This window comes from Macrotis lagotis, chromosome 1 (genome assembly GCF_037893015.1).
Source record: "Macrotis lagotis isolate mMagLag1 chromosome 1, bilby.v1.9.chrom.fasta, whole genome shotgun sequence".
NCBI classification, from domain to species: Eukaryota; Metazoa; Chordata; class Mammalia; order Peramelemorphia; family Peramelidae; genus Macrotis; species Macrotis lagotis.
Window position 1 is genome coordinate 32,707,990 of NC_133658.1, and position 19,154 is coordinate 32,727,143.

A 19,154-nucleotide genomic window follows, 5' to 3' on the forward strand; every position below is an offset into this window, starting at 1 on the left:
TATCTTATCTGTGTGTTTCCTTTCTGTCTCCTAACTTGACTAGAATGAATATTCTCTTACATTCATATACCACAATTTATTCAGCCATTCCCCAATTGATGAGGAACTCCTTAGTTTCTAATTCTTTGGCACAACAAAAAGATACTTTTTTTAAGATTTTTGCAAGGCAGTGGGGTTAAGTGGCTTGCCCAAGACCACACAACTAGGTAATTATTAAGTGTCTGAGGTCAGATTTGAACTCAGGTCCTCCTGACTCCAGGGCCAGTGCTCTATCTATTGTGCCACCTAGCCGCTGCACAAAGATGCCTTTTTAAGGATCTCACTGGTTTAGTTTTGGTATTGCTGGATCAAAGGTTTTGTACAATTTTATAGTCCTTTGATCATAATTCCAAATTGCTCTCCAAAATGATAGGACCAGTTTACAACTCTACCAAGGGAGCATTACTATCCCACTGTTCCCATATCTCCTCCAACTTTAATCATTTACCATTTCAGAAATCATTTTTACATATAAAAGGAGCATCCAAAAACAAGACGGTAGCATCATAGATGGGGAATCCAATATGACTAGTTACAAAGCCTGTAGCATCATAGATAAAGACAATATGACTGGTTGCAAAGTTTGGAACATCATAGGCCAGAGGGACAATATTATTGACTGGAAATTGGGAGTATAGACTAGCAAAAACTTCTCCTTCCATCCAGGATATTTTGATTGATATAGTACAGTTGTGAAAAAAGTTAATTGTATATAGATAATAGATTTCTTCTAATTATACAAGGCAAGCTAGTGTTATGGAGATAATACATTTTTTTTAAATTAAAGTGATTTATAAGGTAACTCAACTTTTAAATTCAACTCAGAGAAAATCTGATCTTCTGAACTCATGAACTTCTGAAATTAACTCAGATAGAAAGAAACTTGACTTTGGAAACAATACAAATTTTTGGCAGTTATACAGAATAGTCTCAATTATAGAATAGAATCAATTTTGTTTTCTCAATACTGAATGGAAGTTTTAAAAACAATCCTGATTTCACTTAGAGTAAGTATAAATCCTGAACTTCTATTGTTTGGCTTTTTTAATGTTGACCAAGAGTCAGTTATCAGGATCATATTCCCCATTCACTGCTCATACTGGACATGCCAGATATCCTTCCCATTCTGTTTACTCCCATATATGCAAAGCTTCCACTCCCATAAAAACTTTTTATCACTCCTAGACTTCTTATCCTATGTTCAATTAAATATCACTGGAGTTTTTCTGTAAAACTCATCCTGCTTTGACCAAAATAGTCTCCTCTAATTCCCACTCATCCGCTGGTTAGCCAAACCATAGTAAATGAACTTATTTGACAAACCCATACCTCTCATTATTTGGCTATCATGAGCACCACTGCTTACTCCTACTATAGAATTCATGAAGAGTTCTATGTATCTTTGCTGCATATTTGCTTTGTCTTTTAAAATAGCTGCCACAGCATCTTCATGAGAAGCAAATTCAACATCTCCTTCGCCAGTCATTCTGCCATCTGATGCAATTTCCAAGTGTACTCAGTGATGAGTGATGGGAAAAGCTTTCTAAGGTAATCCTTACATGTGTTATCGTACTCTGAAAAGTGAACCCACCATCTCCATATCTATGATCAGACATTCCTAAAAAAACAGTAATTGATATCGCTTCCAAATCTATCCATCTCAAAGTCATATCCATGATTATAACCATTGTAGTCATCATTGCCTCCATACCCTCCACCATAGACCCCTCACCTCATTCTTTCAAACTCAGCTCCTCTGAATGTTGTTTTTTAGTCCTGTCTATATAAGGACTGACAATCACATCGCCATTAGCTTCCAGGGAGGTTCATAATGAGTATAAATTTCTGCCCAACTGCTTTTGAAGATTTCAATGCACCTGTGTCATATTCTTTCCTTGTGTTGCTTTAGTGCCTTTTCAGCTCTTTGTGGAGAAAACGGCACAAAAGCCTCCATACTCCTCCCCTGGAAGTTCATGTTATCCTATTGGAAGGCAATGCTACCCAATTTGGCACAATTTCCAACCCTGAGAAAAACTGAACAATTTCTTCCTTTCTATAGCCAAATGAGAGTCCTAAAGGTGCACAAAGCTATCATTGGCAGCTCTGAGACTGTTTGGATCATTATACTTCAATACCCAATCCATTTCAACATTGTTTGACTTGACTGCCTCAATATTTCTATGTCCCATAGTTTCTCTGACTTTCTTTTCAGTGCCAACTTGCCTTCATCTTCTGGTTCAAGTTCAACAAATGCTTTTCAGCTTGGTCTGCCTTCTTAAGTGCAGATGAAACAAATATTTAGTACCCTATTTTTAATTTGGCAATTTCAAGAGGAAGCATTGGACTTCACTGGCCAAGGGGACTAAGATAACCCTGGACCATTACCAAATCTGTTACATCTTCAGAGCTTAGCTCTTTCAGTCAATGGCAGCAATGGGATCTTTGATTTTGATGTGGTTATGAATAAATGCTTTTAATTTTTTGAATTCTTTTTATTTTAGGCAATGGGATTAAATGACTTACCCAAGGTCTCACAACTAGGCAATTATTAATTATCTGATGTTGGATTTGAACTTGGGAACTCCTGACTCCAGGGCCAATGCTCTATCCACTGTGCCACCTAACTGCCCAAAATACTTTTAATTTTTAAGAATTAAATTTCACAGGGCAGCTAGGTGGCATAGTGGATAAAGCACTGGCCCTGGAGTCAGGAGTACCTGGGTTCAAATCCGGTCTCAGACACTTAATAATTACCTAGCTGTGTGGCCTTGGGTAAGCCACTTAACCCCATTTGCCTTGCAAAAAACCTAAAAAAAAATAAATTTCCCAATCTAGTCACTGTCAAGCGCTGGGAATACAAGAAAACTGGTTCAAACATTTCTGGCTTTTGAGGAGCTAGCTCCCAGCAAAGAAGGGAAAGCAGGATGCTCACAACTATGTACAAACAGGATAAAACTAGAATGTCAGAGAAATCAACAAAGGGAAGCATTAGAGCTTTTATGAAAAGTGTCGCTAAAGAAGTTGAGACGTTAACTGATATCTAAAGGACATCAAGGGAGCCAGGAGGTGAAGATGATAAGGGAGAAAATGCTAAGAGCTGGAAGATGAGGGGTCTCATGGAGGAGTATCAGGTAGCGTCACTGAATCGGAGAGAAGCTGGAGGAGAATAAGCTGTGAATGAGCTGGAAAGGTAGGTCATGAGGGCTTTAAAAGGCAAACAGAGGATCTTACAGTTGATCCTTGAGGTGATAAAGAGCAACTGAAGTTTCTGGAATAATATGTTCTATAGAGATATTATTAGACTAATAAGTAAATACATTTTAGGGGGAGCTAGGTGGCACAGTGGAGAGAGCACTGGCCCTGGAGTCAGGAGGACTTGAGTTCAAATCCAGTCTCAGACACTTAATAATTACCTGGCTGTGTGACCTTGGGCAAGTCACTTAACCCATTGCCTTACAAAAAATAACCAAACAAAAAGCATATACATTTAAAACTATACAAAAATGGGCATTTATAAAGGAAGAATAAGAGATAGGAACCAGCAATGCAATTGAATTGCCATAGAGAACTTGTCTAGGAGGAAGGTCCACCAAGGTGGTCAATACCTTTCCTGCGTCATTGTTGTCGAAGATACCAAGAGGTTAAATTGCTTGTCCAGGAGCACACAAAACTAGTATGGATCTGGGGCAAGATATGAATCCAAATTATCTTTGTTCTGAATCTAGGCCTCTATCCACTCTACCCTGATGCCTCAAGATAAAAAAGAAATTATATTACATTTATTCCTGCTACCAAAAACCTTTTTTGTTCTCAATACAAAATTAGTAGCAGTGTATATGAGACTATGAGAATAGTGAGATGATGTTTCCTTATTGTTGAAAATCTTAGTTTTTATGTGTTATATAATTCAAAGTTCTGATTCTTGGTTCAATTTTTTAGATAATTGGTTTTATTGGCTGTCATACACAAAAAGAAAAAAGAAAAATCCTTCCAAAACACTGATAGCTCCCAGAGAAGGACCTCATTGACTGGACTGACTAACTCCTGATACCAATTTTTCAATTCTATACACCAATTATGAAAAGATTTTTTTGTTGAAATCTGGCTAATAAATTTCCATCTTCCCTAATGTCAATCAAATCAATTGTTCTTGCAAACTAATTGGAACATATTGCATTTTTGTGTGCTTAATAAATGAGTTCAAAACCTACTGGAATACATCATTTTTGCATAATTTTTAAAAGTTTAGGAAAGTCTGTTTCCAAGCTCTTAAAATATGCCATTAGGAGAATATTTATAGATGATACACATTGTTTTCAGTAATTGAGATGAAAAAGCAAGTATCTCAGGAGGAAAAAAGGATAGCAATGTTACATGGTTAATTTTTAAGAATTAATTAAAAGTCTAGTCAGAAAGCATTTATTATGTACCTACTGAGTGCCAAGCACTGGGAATAAAGAAGGGTAAAAACAAAAAAAGGATGAGGATTGGGAAGAGATCATCAGATTTGGCGATTGAGATCATCGTTTACTTTGACAAACAGCAATTTCAGTTGAGTGAGGATTCAAGGATAGTAGATAATTGAGAGAGGAAGGTTTATGGGGACCTCCATGGAAACCAGTAAGTTCAGAAAAGGGGTGAGTTGGGGGAAGTGGAGAGAGAGAACTGCAATGCAGATCACATTCTTACTTATTTGTTTTACTCATTTTTTTCAGGTTTTTGCAAGGCAAACGGGGTTAAGTGACTTGCCCAAGGCCACACAGCTAGGTAATTATTAAGTGTCTGAGACAGGATTTGAACCCAGGTACTCCTGACTCCAGGGCCGGTGCTTTATCCACTACACCACCTAGCTGCCCCATACTCATTCCTTTTCATAGAAAAAAAAAGAAAAACAGAGAGGGGGAAATTCTTTGTCTTGCTCCCCAGCCACCACTTCAACATAGGGGAGAGCCCTTTGGATGATGACTGACCACAAAAACCAGGAAGCAAAGCAAAGGAATATGTTAGGAGGGCATTTTACTCCCCCCCAAATATTTACTTGCACAGCTGATACAAGTACTTAGGTTGGGGTTAGGTTATGGGTCTCCTGAGGAGCTAACACCTAGAGCACAGGATTTGGGGAAGGGTATATCATTAGGCAGCTAGGTGGCATAGTGGGTAGAGAACTGGGTCTGATGCACAAGAATACTCATCTTCTTGAGTTCAAATCCTGCCTCAAATACTTACTAGCTGTGTCACCCTGATTACCTCAGTTTCTCATCTATAAAATGAAGTAGAGAAGGAAATAGAAGGCTAATCAGAATCTTTGCCCAGAAAACCCCAAACAAGGTCATGAATGGTCAAACATGACCGAAATGATTGAATAACAACCATAAAAATTGCCATGCACCCTCTCCTATGGGTAAAAAGGATGGTGTGGTATTGGGGGGAAAAACTTAGAATTGGGTATTGGGGGAGAGTGGCATAGGATCCATCTTCCCATTTTACATTTCGTTGACATTAAATGGCAAAAGCTAGGTTTAAAATTAGATTTCCTAATTTCCAATGCAATACTCTTTCCCCTGGACTATGTCTTTTTTTCTTAGAGCATGATGAAAATAAGACCAAGACCATGAGTCTGTTTTTTTATGATAATGTTTGTCCTTTGTTCTCAAAGTAGGCCATGGCATCATGGAGGCAGCTCTCTACCCACTGCACTATCTGATCCTAGATCTTTAGAGTAACTAGCATGTATATAGAGCCTTCAGTTTTACAAAGCACTTTTCATAGGTTATTTCATTTGATCCTCACAACAATGGTGGGGATGGGCGCTTTCATTATTATTATTCCCAGTGTAGGCATGAGGAAACTAAGACTAAGAGATATTAAGTGATTTGCGCAGCTTCCTATGGTAAGTTTCCTACGGTAAGAAACTACTTAACAAAAACAGGAAGACTTGTTCTCTATTCTAATAGTTTACCTTGGTCACAAAAGAGTTTCAGAGTGCTGCAGAAAGAAGGCAGTACAGCTGGTTCAATACAACCTCTCACTACAATTTGAAATCTACTTTAAGTCAGAGGATGTCCAGTTCCCCGGGGATTTTAGATGTCGAGGACCCCAAAATATAGCATCTCAAAAAAGTGGTCTTCCAATCCTTTTCTAAGATAAAGCTAGGGGGACAATGTGGTAAAAAATGGAACTAGCTTCAAATTCTGGTTTTACTAACTTACTAAGATTTGGCCTTGGGCAAACTGTAGAACTTCTCTGGGCCTCAGTGTCTTCATTTGTAAAATATAGGGTTTGACTAGATCACCTCTCAGGGTCCTTCCGACTCTTAATTAATGAACTCAGGCCCTTCTAAGATAGTCCATTCCAGTTTGAGAGAATTCCTTGGAGAAATCTTACAGATCATTTCAGGTACTCTCATCTTCACAGTCATAGATTTTTGGACAAATGAGGGAACTCTAGGGATCAGCTAATCTAGCTGATTTCACAGATGAGAAAACAAAATCCCAGAATGGGATGAAGTGAAATGACTTGGCCAATGCCAAGATGAAGGAGCCAGGAATAAAAACCCAGTTCTTCTGATTTTTGGCCCCATATACTTTCTATTGCTTCTATTCAATTCAATCCAGTGAGCACTTATGAAAGACAGCTATGTACTAAGTGTACTGTGCTAAGTACTGGGGTTATGAAATAAAAAGGAAATAGTTGCTATCACTAAGGGATTTATTGGGAGACAACTCAGCATATCATACTGAGTGTATGTCAACAGCTTCTTCTTCCTGGCTGAGAAAGGTATTTTTGCAGAGTGGTTAGAGCCCTGGACTTGCCAAGAAGAAGACCTTGGTTGAGATTTCCCCTCTGAAATTTACTGTGACCACATACAAGACATCTAACATTCTTGAACCTCAAATTCCTCATCTATACAATAGGAATCCTGTCAGTAGCTCCCACATAGAGTCGCTATCAAGATTCTGAATTACCTTAGAAAATGAATAGTTTTTGAATTAGTTCCCATTCTACACCCAAAGCGGACTACCTAAGGATTCCGAAGGCCAGTCATTTCATCTCACTTCCCAATTTCCTCAACTATAAAATGAGACAGTAGAACTAGATGGCCTCTGACATATTCTAAGACTCATGATCCTATGAATATACACCCATATAGAAGTGCTTTTAGAGTCATATACCCATGTATACATCTACCCACTCGCATACATGAGTATAATTATATGTGTGTATATAAATATTTATATATGTGAATATGCATATTTATATATTTTCTTTTTTTTTTTACAAGGCAGTGGGGTTAAGTGACTTACTGAAGGTCAAACAGATAATTATTAAGTGTCTGAGGCTGGATTTGAACTCAGGTCGTCCTGATTCCAAGGCCAGTGCTCTATCCACTGCACCACCTAGCTGCCCCTATATGCATGTATATAAATATATTCACATTATATGAGTATATAGTTATAACCATGCATATATACATACTAGTATATGTGAGCATGCATGTCTATGCATATAGATCCATATGCATGAATATATAATGCATTACAAGAATTAAAGCCCTGTATATATGTCTCCTATTAGTCAAATGAGAATGTAAGGCTCTTAATGTGCTATATAAATGTTATTATTATTATTCCTATTGTTATCACTGTTATTCATATTAATGAACCCAGGCGTAGTCTCCAATACAACTAGAGGAATTTTTTTTCCTGAGCAAAAGCATCTGCTTCAAATACATCAGTTTATGGCCTGAGAACACTCAGTGTGTTGTATGGAACTCTGATTTTAATGTCCTCTAGTACCCTCTGGTGCATGTATGAGTTAATGACAATGCAGCTGTCCCCTTTACTATCATCGGCCTTCCTATTTCTGTATTTCCCAATCTCATGATTAACAGTCGATCTTCAGTGGGAGTTTGCCTTGTGGGATAGTCACTCCATTAAACAAGGTAGTGATTTCAGTGGTAACAAGGTCTTCCTCTATTTCAACTAGAAAGATCTTTGGTTTAGGTCAAATTTCCTTAAGGATATTTTCCTGGCTGCACTGACAATTTACTTGGACTCATTAAAGATGCTATTTTAGTTCCCTGAATCTCACTCTCCTCTTTCTGGGAAGATGGGCTGACAATGCCTGAGAGTATACTGGCAGATTCAACAAAAAGAAGACAGTGGCTCTTGAGCCAATGTCTGATGGATTGGCTTTTAATCAGGAGATGGGAGGCAGAAATTCTAGCCTATATTTTAAGAGTATTCTGGTTATCAAGTACTGATTACCACTGACTGTAGATTTGGAGCTAAGTGGGAATTTGGAGACCATCTAGTCTCATAGAAAGGACCTTTGTCTAAGGGCATTGAGTCCAACCCTCTAATTTTATGGAAGAGGAAACTGAGGACCAGAGAAGTAAAGTGACTGGTGGAAAAGGCAGGTTCTGAAATAGGGCTCTTACTAATTTGAGGAGCTTGAGATCCAAAATAGTTAAGTGACTTGTCCAATATCACACAATATAAATGATAGAGATTACATTTGAACCCAAGACTAGAAGGTTGAAGAAGTCATCTGGTCCAACTACAAATGAAGAAACTGAAGTCAAGAAATGTGAACTGACTCACCCAAGATCACACCGCTAATAATAAAAATCAAGCATTTAAGCCTTCTCTGGTTTCAAATCTAATGTCCTTTATACTTCCTTACACATGTCTTTAGATCCTCATAACAATTCAGTAGATTAAGCCAGGAAGGAATTATCTCTATTTTTGCAGAGAGGATGCTGAGACCTGGCAAGTGGAAGTTAATTTTTGAGATTTTCATAAATAATAAACAGTATAGCCTGAGGCTGAATTCATATCTTCCTACTTGAAGCCTTTCCACTATAGCCTACATTCTCCATGAAGGTTCCTACTTAATGGTGAATTAGGAGGGTGTCTATCCCAAACATGTAAAGACTTCCCCCAACAGAATGACCAGATGAGAGCAATTTATTCCAACAGTCATAAAGGAGGCTGAAGCAAGAGCTGTGAAGCATTTCAAGCTTGGACAGACATGGAAGATGCCAAAGATATCCATGGCATTCCTAGCTATGACCAGTTGTCCTGACTTTTGTGATTCGGGAAGAGAGAGATCGATGAATTTATGCAACTCTGTACCACTAAAATTCAATTATTGAGCAAATCAAGACCACCCAGTGATGTCACTGATCCTCTTTGAAAACAAAAGACAAACATTCTCCATGTAGTATAGTTAATATTAACAGTAGGCAAAGAAATAAATTCATTTTTATAATGCAATTTCACATAGCTATCCAATCCAAAATAAACCCTTCTTCTCAATTATTGTTGCATGTATGTGGAAGGATTTTCTAAGACCAATATCCTTTTCAAGATGAAAGGAGTTACCTAGGATTAGATTCAGGAACCACAGGAATTTTGTTAGGGGGCGGGGTTCTTCTGTACCTTAATACTGACCCCAAAGAAGAGAAATCTTATTAGAAACAAACAAGTCACAAGAGGAAATAAAGTAAACAGATGAAAGAAAAGAGAAAACGAATCACACATGTTGAAGACTGGACTCAAATGGACCTATTCCATGTACCTATGTGACCTGACTTGAAGATAGTCAAGCTACCTGCAGAATGGGTAACTTCCAGCCTCAGTAAAGGAATCAGTGCTTTGCACATGGAGATGGATCTGAGGGTGCTTTGCTGGAATGATGCTCTAACCCACAAAGAGCAACAGAAACCAAGGAATCTGCTTAGTCCTATGTTATTAATGTTTTCATATGTGACTTAGATAAGAGCAGAAATGGCATGCTTCTCACATTTTCAGAAGGCACAATGAATTACTAAGCATAAGTACCTGTCATATGCTAGGCACTGTGTTAGGTTCTGTAGATATAAAGACAAGAAGGAAATTACCTTCTATCAGAGGAAACACTCATACACTACATAGGTACATATATATATATATATATTCAGCCTAAATGGTTTTTTTTCTTACTCCTTGGTCATTTCTTCTTCATTTACCATGTTTCCCCTTTAAGTTTTAAAAATATATATTATTCTTAACTTAAGAAATAAAACATTTGAGGGCAGCTAGGTGCTACAGTGGATAGATCACTGGCCCTGGAGTCAGGAGTACCTGAGTTCAAATCCGACCTCAGACATGTAAAAATTACCTAGCTGTGTGACCTTGGGCAAGCCACTTAACCCCATTTGCCTTGCAAAAACCTAAAAACAAACAAACTAACAAAAAAATAAAACATAGACCATAAATGGTCAGACTCTAGAAAAGCATGGAATGAATTACAGGAGCTGATGCTGAGAGTAAAGGGAGCAGAACCAAGCATTCTACACATTAACAACAGCATTGTGAGTTGATCAGCCTTGATGGATGCAGCTTCTCTCAGCAGTTCAGAGAGTTAGGACAACCCTATTAGACCAGCTATCAACAATGTTATCCCCTTCCAGAGGAAGGAAAAAACCAAAATAAACAAACAAAAAAGAATCCTTCAGAATCTGAAGAACACTACATTCAGCTTTTTAAAAAAAGTTTCTCTTATGTATTTCCTGTCTCATGACTTTCTCTCTTTTCTCTTAATCCTAATTCCTCATACCTAAAATAACTAATCTATAAACATGTTTAATACAAATGTGTAAGTACAATATTCACCTGACCATTTGCTGCTGAGGGGAGGAGGGTGGGAAGGGAAGTTAGAAGGAAATTATGTAACTTGAAAATATGCTTATGCATATGGATGAATGTTGAAAAACTTTCATAATATCTATCTTGAAAAATAAAATATCGATTAAAAACATAAGAAAAAATAATATGTGAAAATAAAAAGGAATGAAACATAGAATAGAAAAAAGATGATTGTTCTTGAAACTTCAAATCTATTATGTACAACTCACTCTTCCTTTTAAATACATAATAAATTTATCATGTAACTTTCCTTTTTCCTTCCCTTCATAATAAAATGATAATTTTACCTAAACTAACATATATTTAATACCAGTTCAATTAAATTTCCAAAAAATTATTTTCTTGAATTAGAAAAATCAATAAGAAAATTCATTTTGGAGAAGAAAGAGTCAAGAATATTAAAGGAACTAATGAGAAATGTAAATGAAGGACACTTATTAAGTGCCTTCTATGCTAAACACTTTGCAAATATTATTTCATTTGATTTTCACAACAACCCTGGGAGGTGGTGATTATTATTATTATTATTATTATTATCATTTTACAGATAAAGAAACTGAGGCATGGAGAAGTTCAATGACTTGTCCAGGTTCTAGACTAGTGGAGTTTGAGAATAGATTTAAATTCAGATCTTACTAACTTCCAGTGTTCTACCAAGAATGGTAGTAAGATAAAGATAAGAAAGGTTTCATCCAGTAGGTGCAGCTTGATCTGAACCACAAAACAAGGAATGAAGGACAAAGCCAGGAGAGATGGATAAAAGCTTGGATAAAAATAAGAGCACAGATCAAATCTAATTAAATGAAACTTGATTAATAATGCAACAATCCGGCCCATATAGACAAAATACTTAGCTACAAACAGGACATAGAACTGTCATGGCTAGATGATAATTCATTGGGGGGGGGGGATTTAGAGGATCTAGTCAAACAATACGAATCAAAAGAGTAATTTGGCAAACCAGGAAGTCACCACAGTCTACACCAAGAGAGGAAAAGCATCCAGGACTAAAGAGGTGATGGTCCCTAGTCAGGTCACATCTAGAGTGTTGCATCTTGCCTGGTACTTACATTTTAGAAAAGATTGATGTTGAGAGAAGAGTAACTCAGATCCCAAAAGCATGGGATGGACTGATTGGTTCTAAAGATGAAGGAATTGTGGGGTTTTGACCCAAAGAAGACATTGGGGAGCCATCAAAGCTGCTTTCAAAGAGGTGCTCAAAGGACCATAAAATATAAAAGGAATTGACTTATTATGGCTGGCTCAAGAACAGAGGGAAGAAAGTTAAAAAGAAGCAAATTTAGATTTGTTATCAAGAGAAACTTGTTAACAGTAAGAGCTGTACAAAAGTGGAATGGGCTGTGTTAGGAAGGGAGAGAAATGAAGGGAACAAGAATTCGTTAAGTACCAGACATAGTATTAAGAATTGCACAAATATTATCTATTTGATCATAACATCAACCCTGGAAAGTAGGAGTTGTGATTATCTGCATTTTATAGTTAAGAAAACTGAGGCTCAGAGACATTAAGTGACTTGCATAGCTAGTAAGTTTCTGAGGCTGTATTTAAACTAGAGTATTCCTCACTTCAAGTCCAGTGCTCTCAAAAAACCACTTAGCTCTCAGTCGGTCAATCAATAAACATTTATTAAGCATTTATTTTGTTCCAGGAGCTTGTGCTAAAAGTTGGGGGTACGATATAGGCAAAAGACAGTCTTCCAGGAGCCTGTGAATTCCTGTCTTATGGAGGAAACAACAAAAAAATGAATAGACATAAATAAGCTACGTACAGCATAATTAGGAAATAATTAAGAAAGGGAAAGTACTTTAAGTTGGGGTTGGGAAAGGCTATTGTAGAAAATGGAATTTTAATGGAAAACAAAAAAAGTCAAGGAAACCAGTAAACAAAGCTAAGGAGAGAGAGCATCCCAGACATGGGGAACAGTCAGAAAAAGTGGGCAAACATGGGGCTAAGAGCTGTGTCTTGTTCATAGAACCACAAGGAAGCTAGTGTTACTGGATTAGAGGACATCATAGAGTGTGGGAGTAAAAAGACTGAAAAGATAGGAATTTGCCTGTAGCCCTCACTTTAACCAGTGATTTCTGCTACCTCTTAATTAGCACCATGGTCAGCACCATAGTGTTGAACTCGTGATGGATTTTCAGTGCTACATAGAGAATTTTATATTGGATCAATGAGCTATAGGGTGCCACTGGAGTTTATTAAATAGGTCAATGAATGATCAGGCCTATACTTTAAGAAAATCACAATAATAATCATTGCTATATGTATTAAAATTTGGTTTCACTAAAGGGGATCTCCTAGAGGAGGTTCTAATGTGTCTAATTTCCTTCTTCCTTCTATTAAAAAAATTTTTTTTGTACCTATCGTGTTTCACTTAATAGATTATAAGCTCATTGAAAGCAGGTCCTGGGTCATATTCATCTTTTTATTCTCCCTCACTCCTTGTCACTAGGCTTCACCTATGAAAATACTTTCTGTATTTATGGTTATGAAATTGTGAAACATTCCATGAATTCAACATGATGGTGCTGACCATGGTTCTGATCAAAGAATGCCTGCAATCACTAGCTAAAGTGAGGGCTACAGGCAAATTTCCTGGCAACAGAGGTGGAGTGGACCACAAAACTCTCAGACAGGGTCCAAATCAGATTAAAATGTAACTGGGAAATGTTTGACAAAAGAAAGGAAAATAATATAACTTGAAAATGTTAGTGATTTTCTAAGCCTATATGTAGCCAATGGGAATTGTTTCTATTTGTGTTTTAAAGTATTTCTACACACGACCCAGAAGGTATGGCTTAATAACACCTGCTTCCAATTTATCTTTTTTTTGTAAATCTCCTTAAATAAATTCTTCTGAGTAGAACGTTGACTCTGGTATCAGAGATCCAGGTTTCAAATCTCATCCTTCTAACCAACAATGTGATTTAGGGCAGGTTAATGTCCCTTGTCCTTAATTTCCTCACATGTAGACTGGATTAGAATTCTATAATCCCTTTCCACTCTAATTCTATGATACTATGACTTCTTTAATTATAAAATATTTAGTTATATTTATTTTATATTATATATAATATTTAATTAAAGAATAACAACCAGAATCATAAAAAAGTTTATTAAATCAGAATTATTCATTAACTAGACAAAACTTCACGGGAGAAATTCAGTTGTGATAGGAGCAAGTAGGCTATGCAAGGCCTAAAACAGGAAAGATTATCTCTAATGGGCAGTGTGGTAGTATCTGATATCTACATGGAATTTTAAAGTCTGCGAACCTATATGACTGCATTAGCTCATTTGAGTTTTATAACAGCCCTATGAGGTAGGTCATAGCATATATATATATATACATATATATATATATACATATATATATTTACCATATATATATTTACCATATATATATATATTTACCATATATATTTACCATATATATATATTTACCATATATATATATTTACCATATATATATATTTACCATATATATATTTACCATATATATATATTTTTTATATGTATATATATATATATATATACATATTTACCTCCTTCAGAATATTACAGACAGGATTTTGAACTCTAGTTTACAAACAGAGGTACTGACCTTCACTGAGGCTGTTACTTGTCCATAGTCATACAAGTGGCACATGTCAGAAGTTAGATTTGAATTTCACCTTCCCTGACTACAAGGGCAGCACTCTTCACTATGCCCCACACTGTCTTGCTATATTTGATCAAAGTGACTTTCTCACCGAGTATAATTCTCATCATAAGTTGGTAGGTGGTATTGGAATGCATACTTCCTAGACCCTGAGAACTCCAAAGGACAATGTATATGATCTTAGCTGAAGGGACTCTTTCTAGGCAGCAGGGGGTTGAGTGGCCCCATGGGTCTTTTTTCTGCTAAGATCAGCTCTGACAAGGACAATGTATTCCATTCATTTTTTGATCCAAGAAGTGCTGATCTGGACCATAATGCTAAAGCATAAGAATTTCATCTGGCTTGCACCCATTGACCTTATAAAGTCCTTAGGAATTCTAGACATTACTGTTCTTTTTCTATGAATTCTTTTTTTTTAAATGTTATAGTAATTCTCACCATTATTCTTCTTTTCTGCCCATCATCAGCTGGGTCAAAGAATGATTTGCAAGCTCCTGAAGGACAATCACATAACAAATAGTGGTCAGGAAATCTGCATCAAGACTAGAACATGAGAAATTATATTAAATTATGGGAGAATGTTAAGGTTGTATAAAAGACAGAAGTTTCTGAAAGAATCCAAGAACAGTCAGAAACCATTATTGAATATTAGAGTAGGATTAACATGTAGATGAGTTATCATTGCATTGTAATCAATCTGGAGATAACTAAAATTTAACAAATCTATATTGGCTTAAAATGGGCCATCATGTTCCTGAATTGAAATAAAGGGATGAAAAAATGACCATTGAAAAGGAACATAAGTTACTTTAAATTGCAGGCACAGAAAATTGACACGAATACCTTTTCATCTTCCTTCATGGCTCCCCTCTGGTCTTTTGATCTCCAAAGTATGATTAGCAAGGGTTGTGGATAATTTATATTCTTATGAATATCAATTAATCAACAAAAATTTATTAAGCATTTACTATCCTAGGTGGTGTATTAGTTAAGAGTATATTAATTAAGAGCCCTTAACTTGGAGTCTAGAATACTTGAATTCAAATCCCGCCTTGACACTTAATAACTGTATGATCCTGCTCAACCTCTGTTTCTTCATCTATAAAATGGAAATAATCAAGTGACCTACTCAGAGGATTCTTGCAAGTATCAAATAAGATAATCTGTGTAAAGCATTTTGCAAACTTTAAGACACTATATAAATATTAGTCACAGCTGCTACTTATGCAACTTCTATTATTATTACATGCCAGTCACATACTAAGAGGGGAAAATACACTTCCAGACTAGAATCTGGAAAGATCTCTTATACCATTGCAAGCAAAGGTGCAGAGATGGGAGATGGTATATCATTTGTTGAGAACAGCAACATCATTGGATTGTAGAATGCACAGAGAGGAATAAAGTACAAGAAACCTGGGAAGGTAGGAAGAGTCCAGATGTTAAGGACTTCAAGGTCCAAATAGAGGAATTTCTATTTTGTCCTAGTGAGTCCTAAGAAGTCATTAAGGTTTCTTGAGTAGGAATGACATGGCTGGACATATTTTCATTCATTCATTTACTCATTCATTCCTATTTTGAGCAAAGAAGTTTGAGGAAGGACAAGGGAGAATAGAGAAGCAATTGAGTCAAATAAAGAGGAGAAAATCATATAACTGGCTTGAAGAAATTTGGACTAGGAACATAAATCAGAAGTTGAATTTGAAGAAGAGATATGTGGTGAAATTTAGAAGAAACTAAGGAAAATTTCAAGGCTTAGATATTGTACTCGATTCTACTCTGAAGGTGAAAGAGGGATAATTAAGGAAGAAATGATAAAATTAAGGAGATTGAGAAAAGATAGAACAGAATTAGATTCTAGAAGGAAAAGGAAAATGTAGTTGGCAAGAAAAAGGATAAGAAGTAAGAAAAGGAAGTGAAGAATCAGAGTAAACAAATTGATAAGAGTGGATGATGGGAGTAGAAAACTGGTGCAACAGAGGATGTTGGTGTAAGTCTGATGTGTCTGTGAAATTATTGAAAATAAGGAAGATGAGTGGAGCTGTCAAGTTACTATGAGTTGATTTTTAGCTGTGAAAGTTTTAATCAGGTACTTAAACTTGAGATGCAAACACTCCCAAGTAGTTAGAGGGAAGAAAAGCAAAAATCTTAATCATTATGGCAAGAGGGGAAATTATATAGTGACTTGCATCAAGGGACTGATAATTGTTTTTCTGTCACAGCTGAGTAATAGTTACATTTTACCAATTATAGGCTGATCTTCCTGGAGGAGAAAGTAAAAGAATGCCTCTCCAATTTCAAATTCTAGATGACTAATGACAATTAAATATTTACAAAGGAAACAGAATCGAGAAGCCAATGGGGAATAAAAATGTCATCTTACTTGTCATAAAGGGAAGGGGCAGCTAGGTGGCACAGTGAATAGAATACCAACCCTGGAGTCAGGAGAACCTGAGTTCAAATCCCACCTCAGACACTTAATAATTACCTAGCTGTGTGGCCTTGGGCAAGCCACTTAACCCCATTTGCCTTGCAAAAAAATAAACCTTAAAAAAAAAGGGAAAAGTAAAGTTGTGCAATGTGTAACATGAAAACCAAGTTGATCCTTTTCCTGAAGAGGAGGGACATGGATGCTTTGGAAGGAAAAAGCTGCTCGTTCTCCAAAGAATGAAATAGGGGCGGCTAGGTGGCATAGTGGATAAAGCACCGGCCCTGGAGTCAGGAGTACCTGGGTTCAAATCCGGTCTCAGACACTTAATAATTACCTAGCTGTGTGGTCTTGGGCAACTCACTTAACCCCATTTGCCTTGCAAAAACCTAAAAAAAAAGAATGATATAGTGATATATAAACTATTGGGTGCAAGACGATCAAGTGAGGGTCAAAGGAAGAAGAGAAGAATGGTGATTTCCTGGTCAGGGATTCTAAGGCAGTTCTTTATCAACCTGATAACAACAATGGAGAAACATGTTGTATTCCCATGGCATGTTTCCAAGATATAATGGACAATCTCTCAAGATCTGTCAAAAGGGGTGATGATTACCCATCTCTGGTAATTAACATAGACATATATGACACAGCCAAAAGGAACTCAAAAAATGGCCAATGATTATGAAACTGAAAGTCAGTGATTATGAAACAATGAAAATCACGGCAATGTTTTCTCTCGCTTGCCCACGGAAGGCAAGGGATGAAGAAGAGAAAATATAATTTGCATAAATAGCTAACTAATAAGATAGTATCTGAGACAGAAAATTAAATTGCCTGGATCACAGGTTAAAATATAGGGATAACACATTCCTGGTCAGAGACAAAGTGCATTAATAAATATTGACACAAATGTATTTGCTTGTATGTAGTGCTTAGAAATCCAACAGAAAGCATTTTAAACTAAAAAGACTGGGGGGGGGGAGAATACTATGTATGTCCACCATATGGATGCCATAAATAGTCTTCAAATTGTTTTAATTGTGTACCAATCTGTAAAAGAATTTTGAGCACTCATTTTTAATATATGTATATTTATTTGTATAGCATATACATGTACTAATATATCATGTACATAGTAAAACACACATAACAAATAGACACTTTAAAAGGATAAATTAAAGATGAAATAAACATTTTAATATATTTGTTATTTTATTTATGGCACAAAACATTCTTCTTGCTCTAAAGTCAGAACTATGTGATGAAATGTGTTTCATTATTTGTGAAAAATTCTTTTTTATGTCTTACATGATATAACTGACTTATAAATGTAATTGTTTGCTAATAATTATTCAGGTAATAAGATCGATGTATCTAAGAAAACAGAAAAATTTATTTTTGAGATGAATTTTTTAAATACACACAATAAAGCAATCAAATAATAAGAAATAATCATCAACATAGCTTTTCAGCAGAACTCTGAGTGTGGATATTTATCATACACAATACTAAAATAAATGAACATGAATATTTCAACTCAATAGAAAGTTGTCAATATCAATCCATTTTACTTTCTATGGTTCTGCTTAATGGAGAATACCATACTTTCCTATTCATAAGTGGATGGTTTAGTTGCTTTTGTAAGTCTTGGGGATCTGAAGGCTTTACCATAAAGCAAAGAATAACAAGGGAAAAAGGCAGGAAAGTTCAGATGAGACAAGGTCTTGAAGGGCTATAAATGTCAAACAGAGAAGTTCTTATTTAATTATAGAATTAAAAGGAAGCAACTGAGTAGTAAAAGACATGACCAAACCTGGATCTTGAGAAAGTCCCTTTGTTGGGTATATGGAGAATGATTGGAGTAGGGAGAGACTTAAGAAAAGACAGCTAATTAGGAAGCAATTAAAAGGGTCTGGGCTAGAGGCCATGGGTGTCTGACTTAGAGTACACCCTGTGTGAGTAGATGAAAGGGGACAGATTCAAAAGATGTAATGGAGACAGACAGAAACAAGATTTGGCAAATTACTTGCATATGTGGTCTGAGTGAAATTGAAAAGTTGAGAAGGACACAAAGGATGCAAACTTGAATGACTAGAATGAAGATGATGTCAACATAAATAGGGAAGTTTAGAAGAGGAGAGGGTTTGGGGAAAAGAAAACCTAATAAGATGTAATGTAGATTCCAGCCCATTCATTTTTCTTCACCCCATGTGATTTGTAATACCTAAATGAAAAAGTGGGTGGCAGACTCAAACTTGTCAATCAATCTGGAACCCAGAACCTCTCTTCTGAAGTCTCCCACAACCAAAAT

At 36.2% G+C, this 19,154-nt stretch overlaps 1 pseudogene; it reads right to left on the reverse strand.

The window, feature by feature from the left end:
* Positions 1 to 1,113: 1,113 nt before the first annotated feature.
* LOC141513014 (heterogeneous nuclear ribonucleoprotein H2-like) lies at positions 1,114 to 2,359 on the reverse strand (annotated as a pseudogene).
* Positions 2,360 to 19,154: the final 16,795 nt, after the last annotated feature.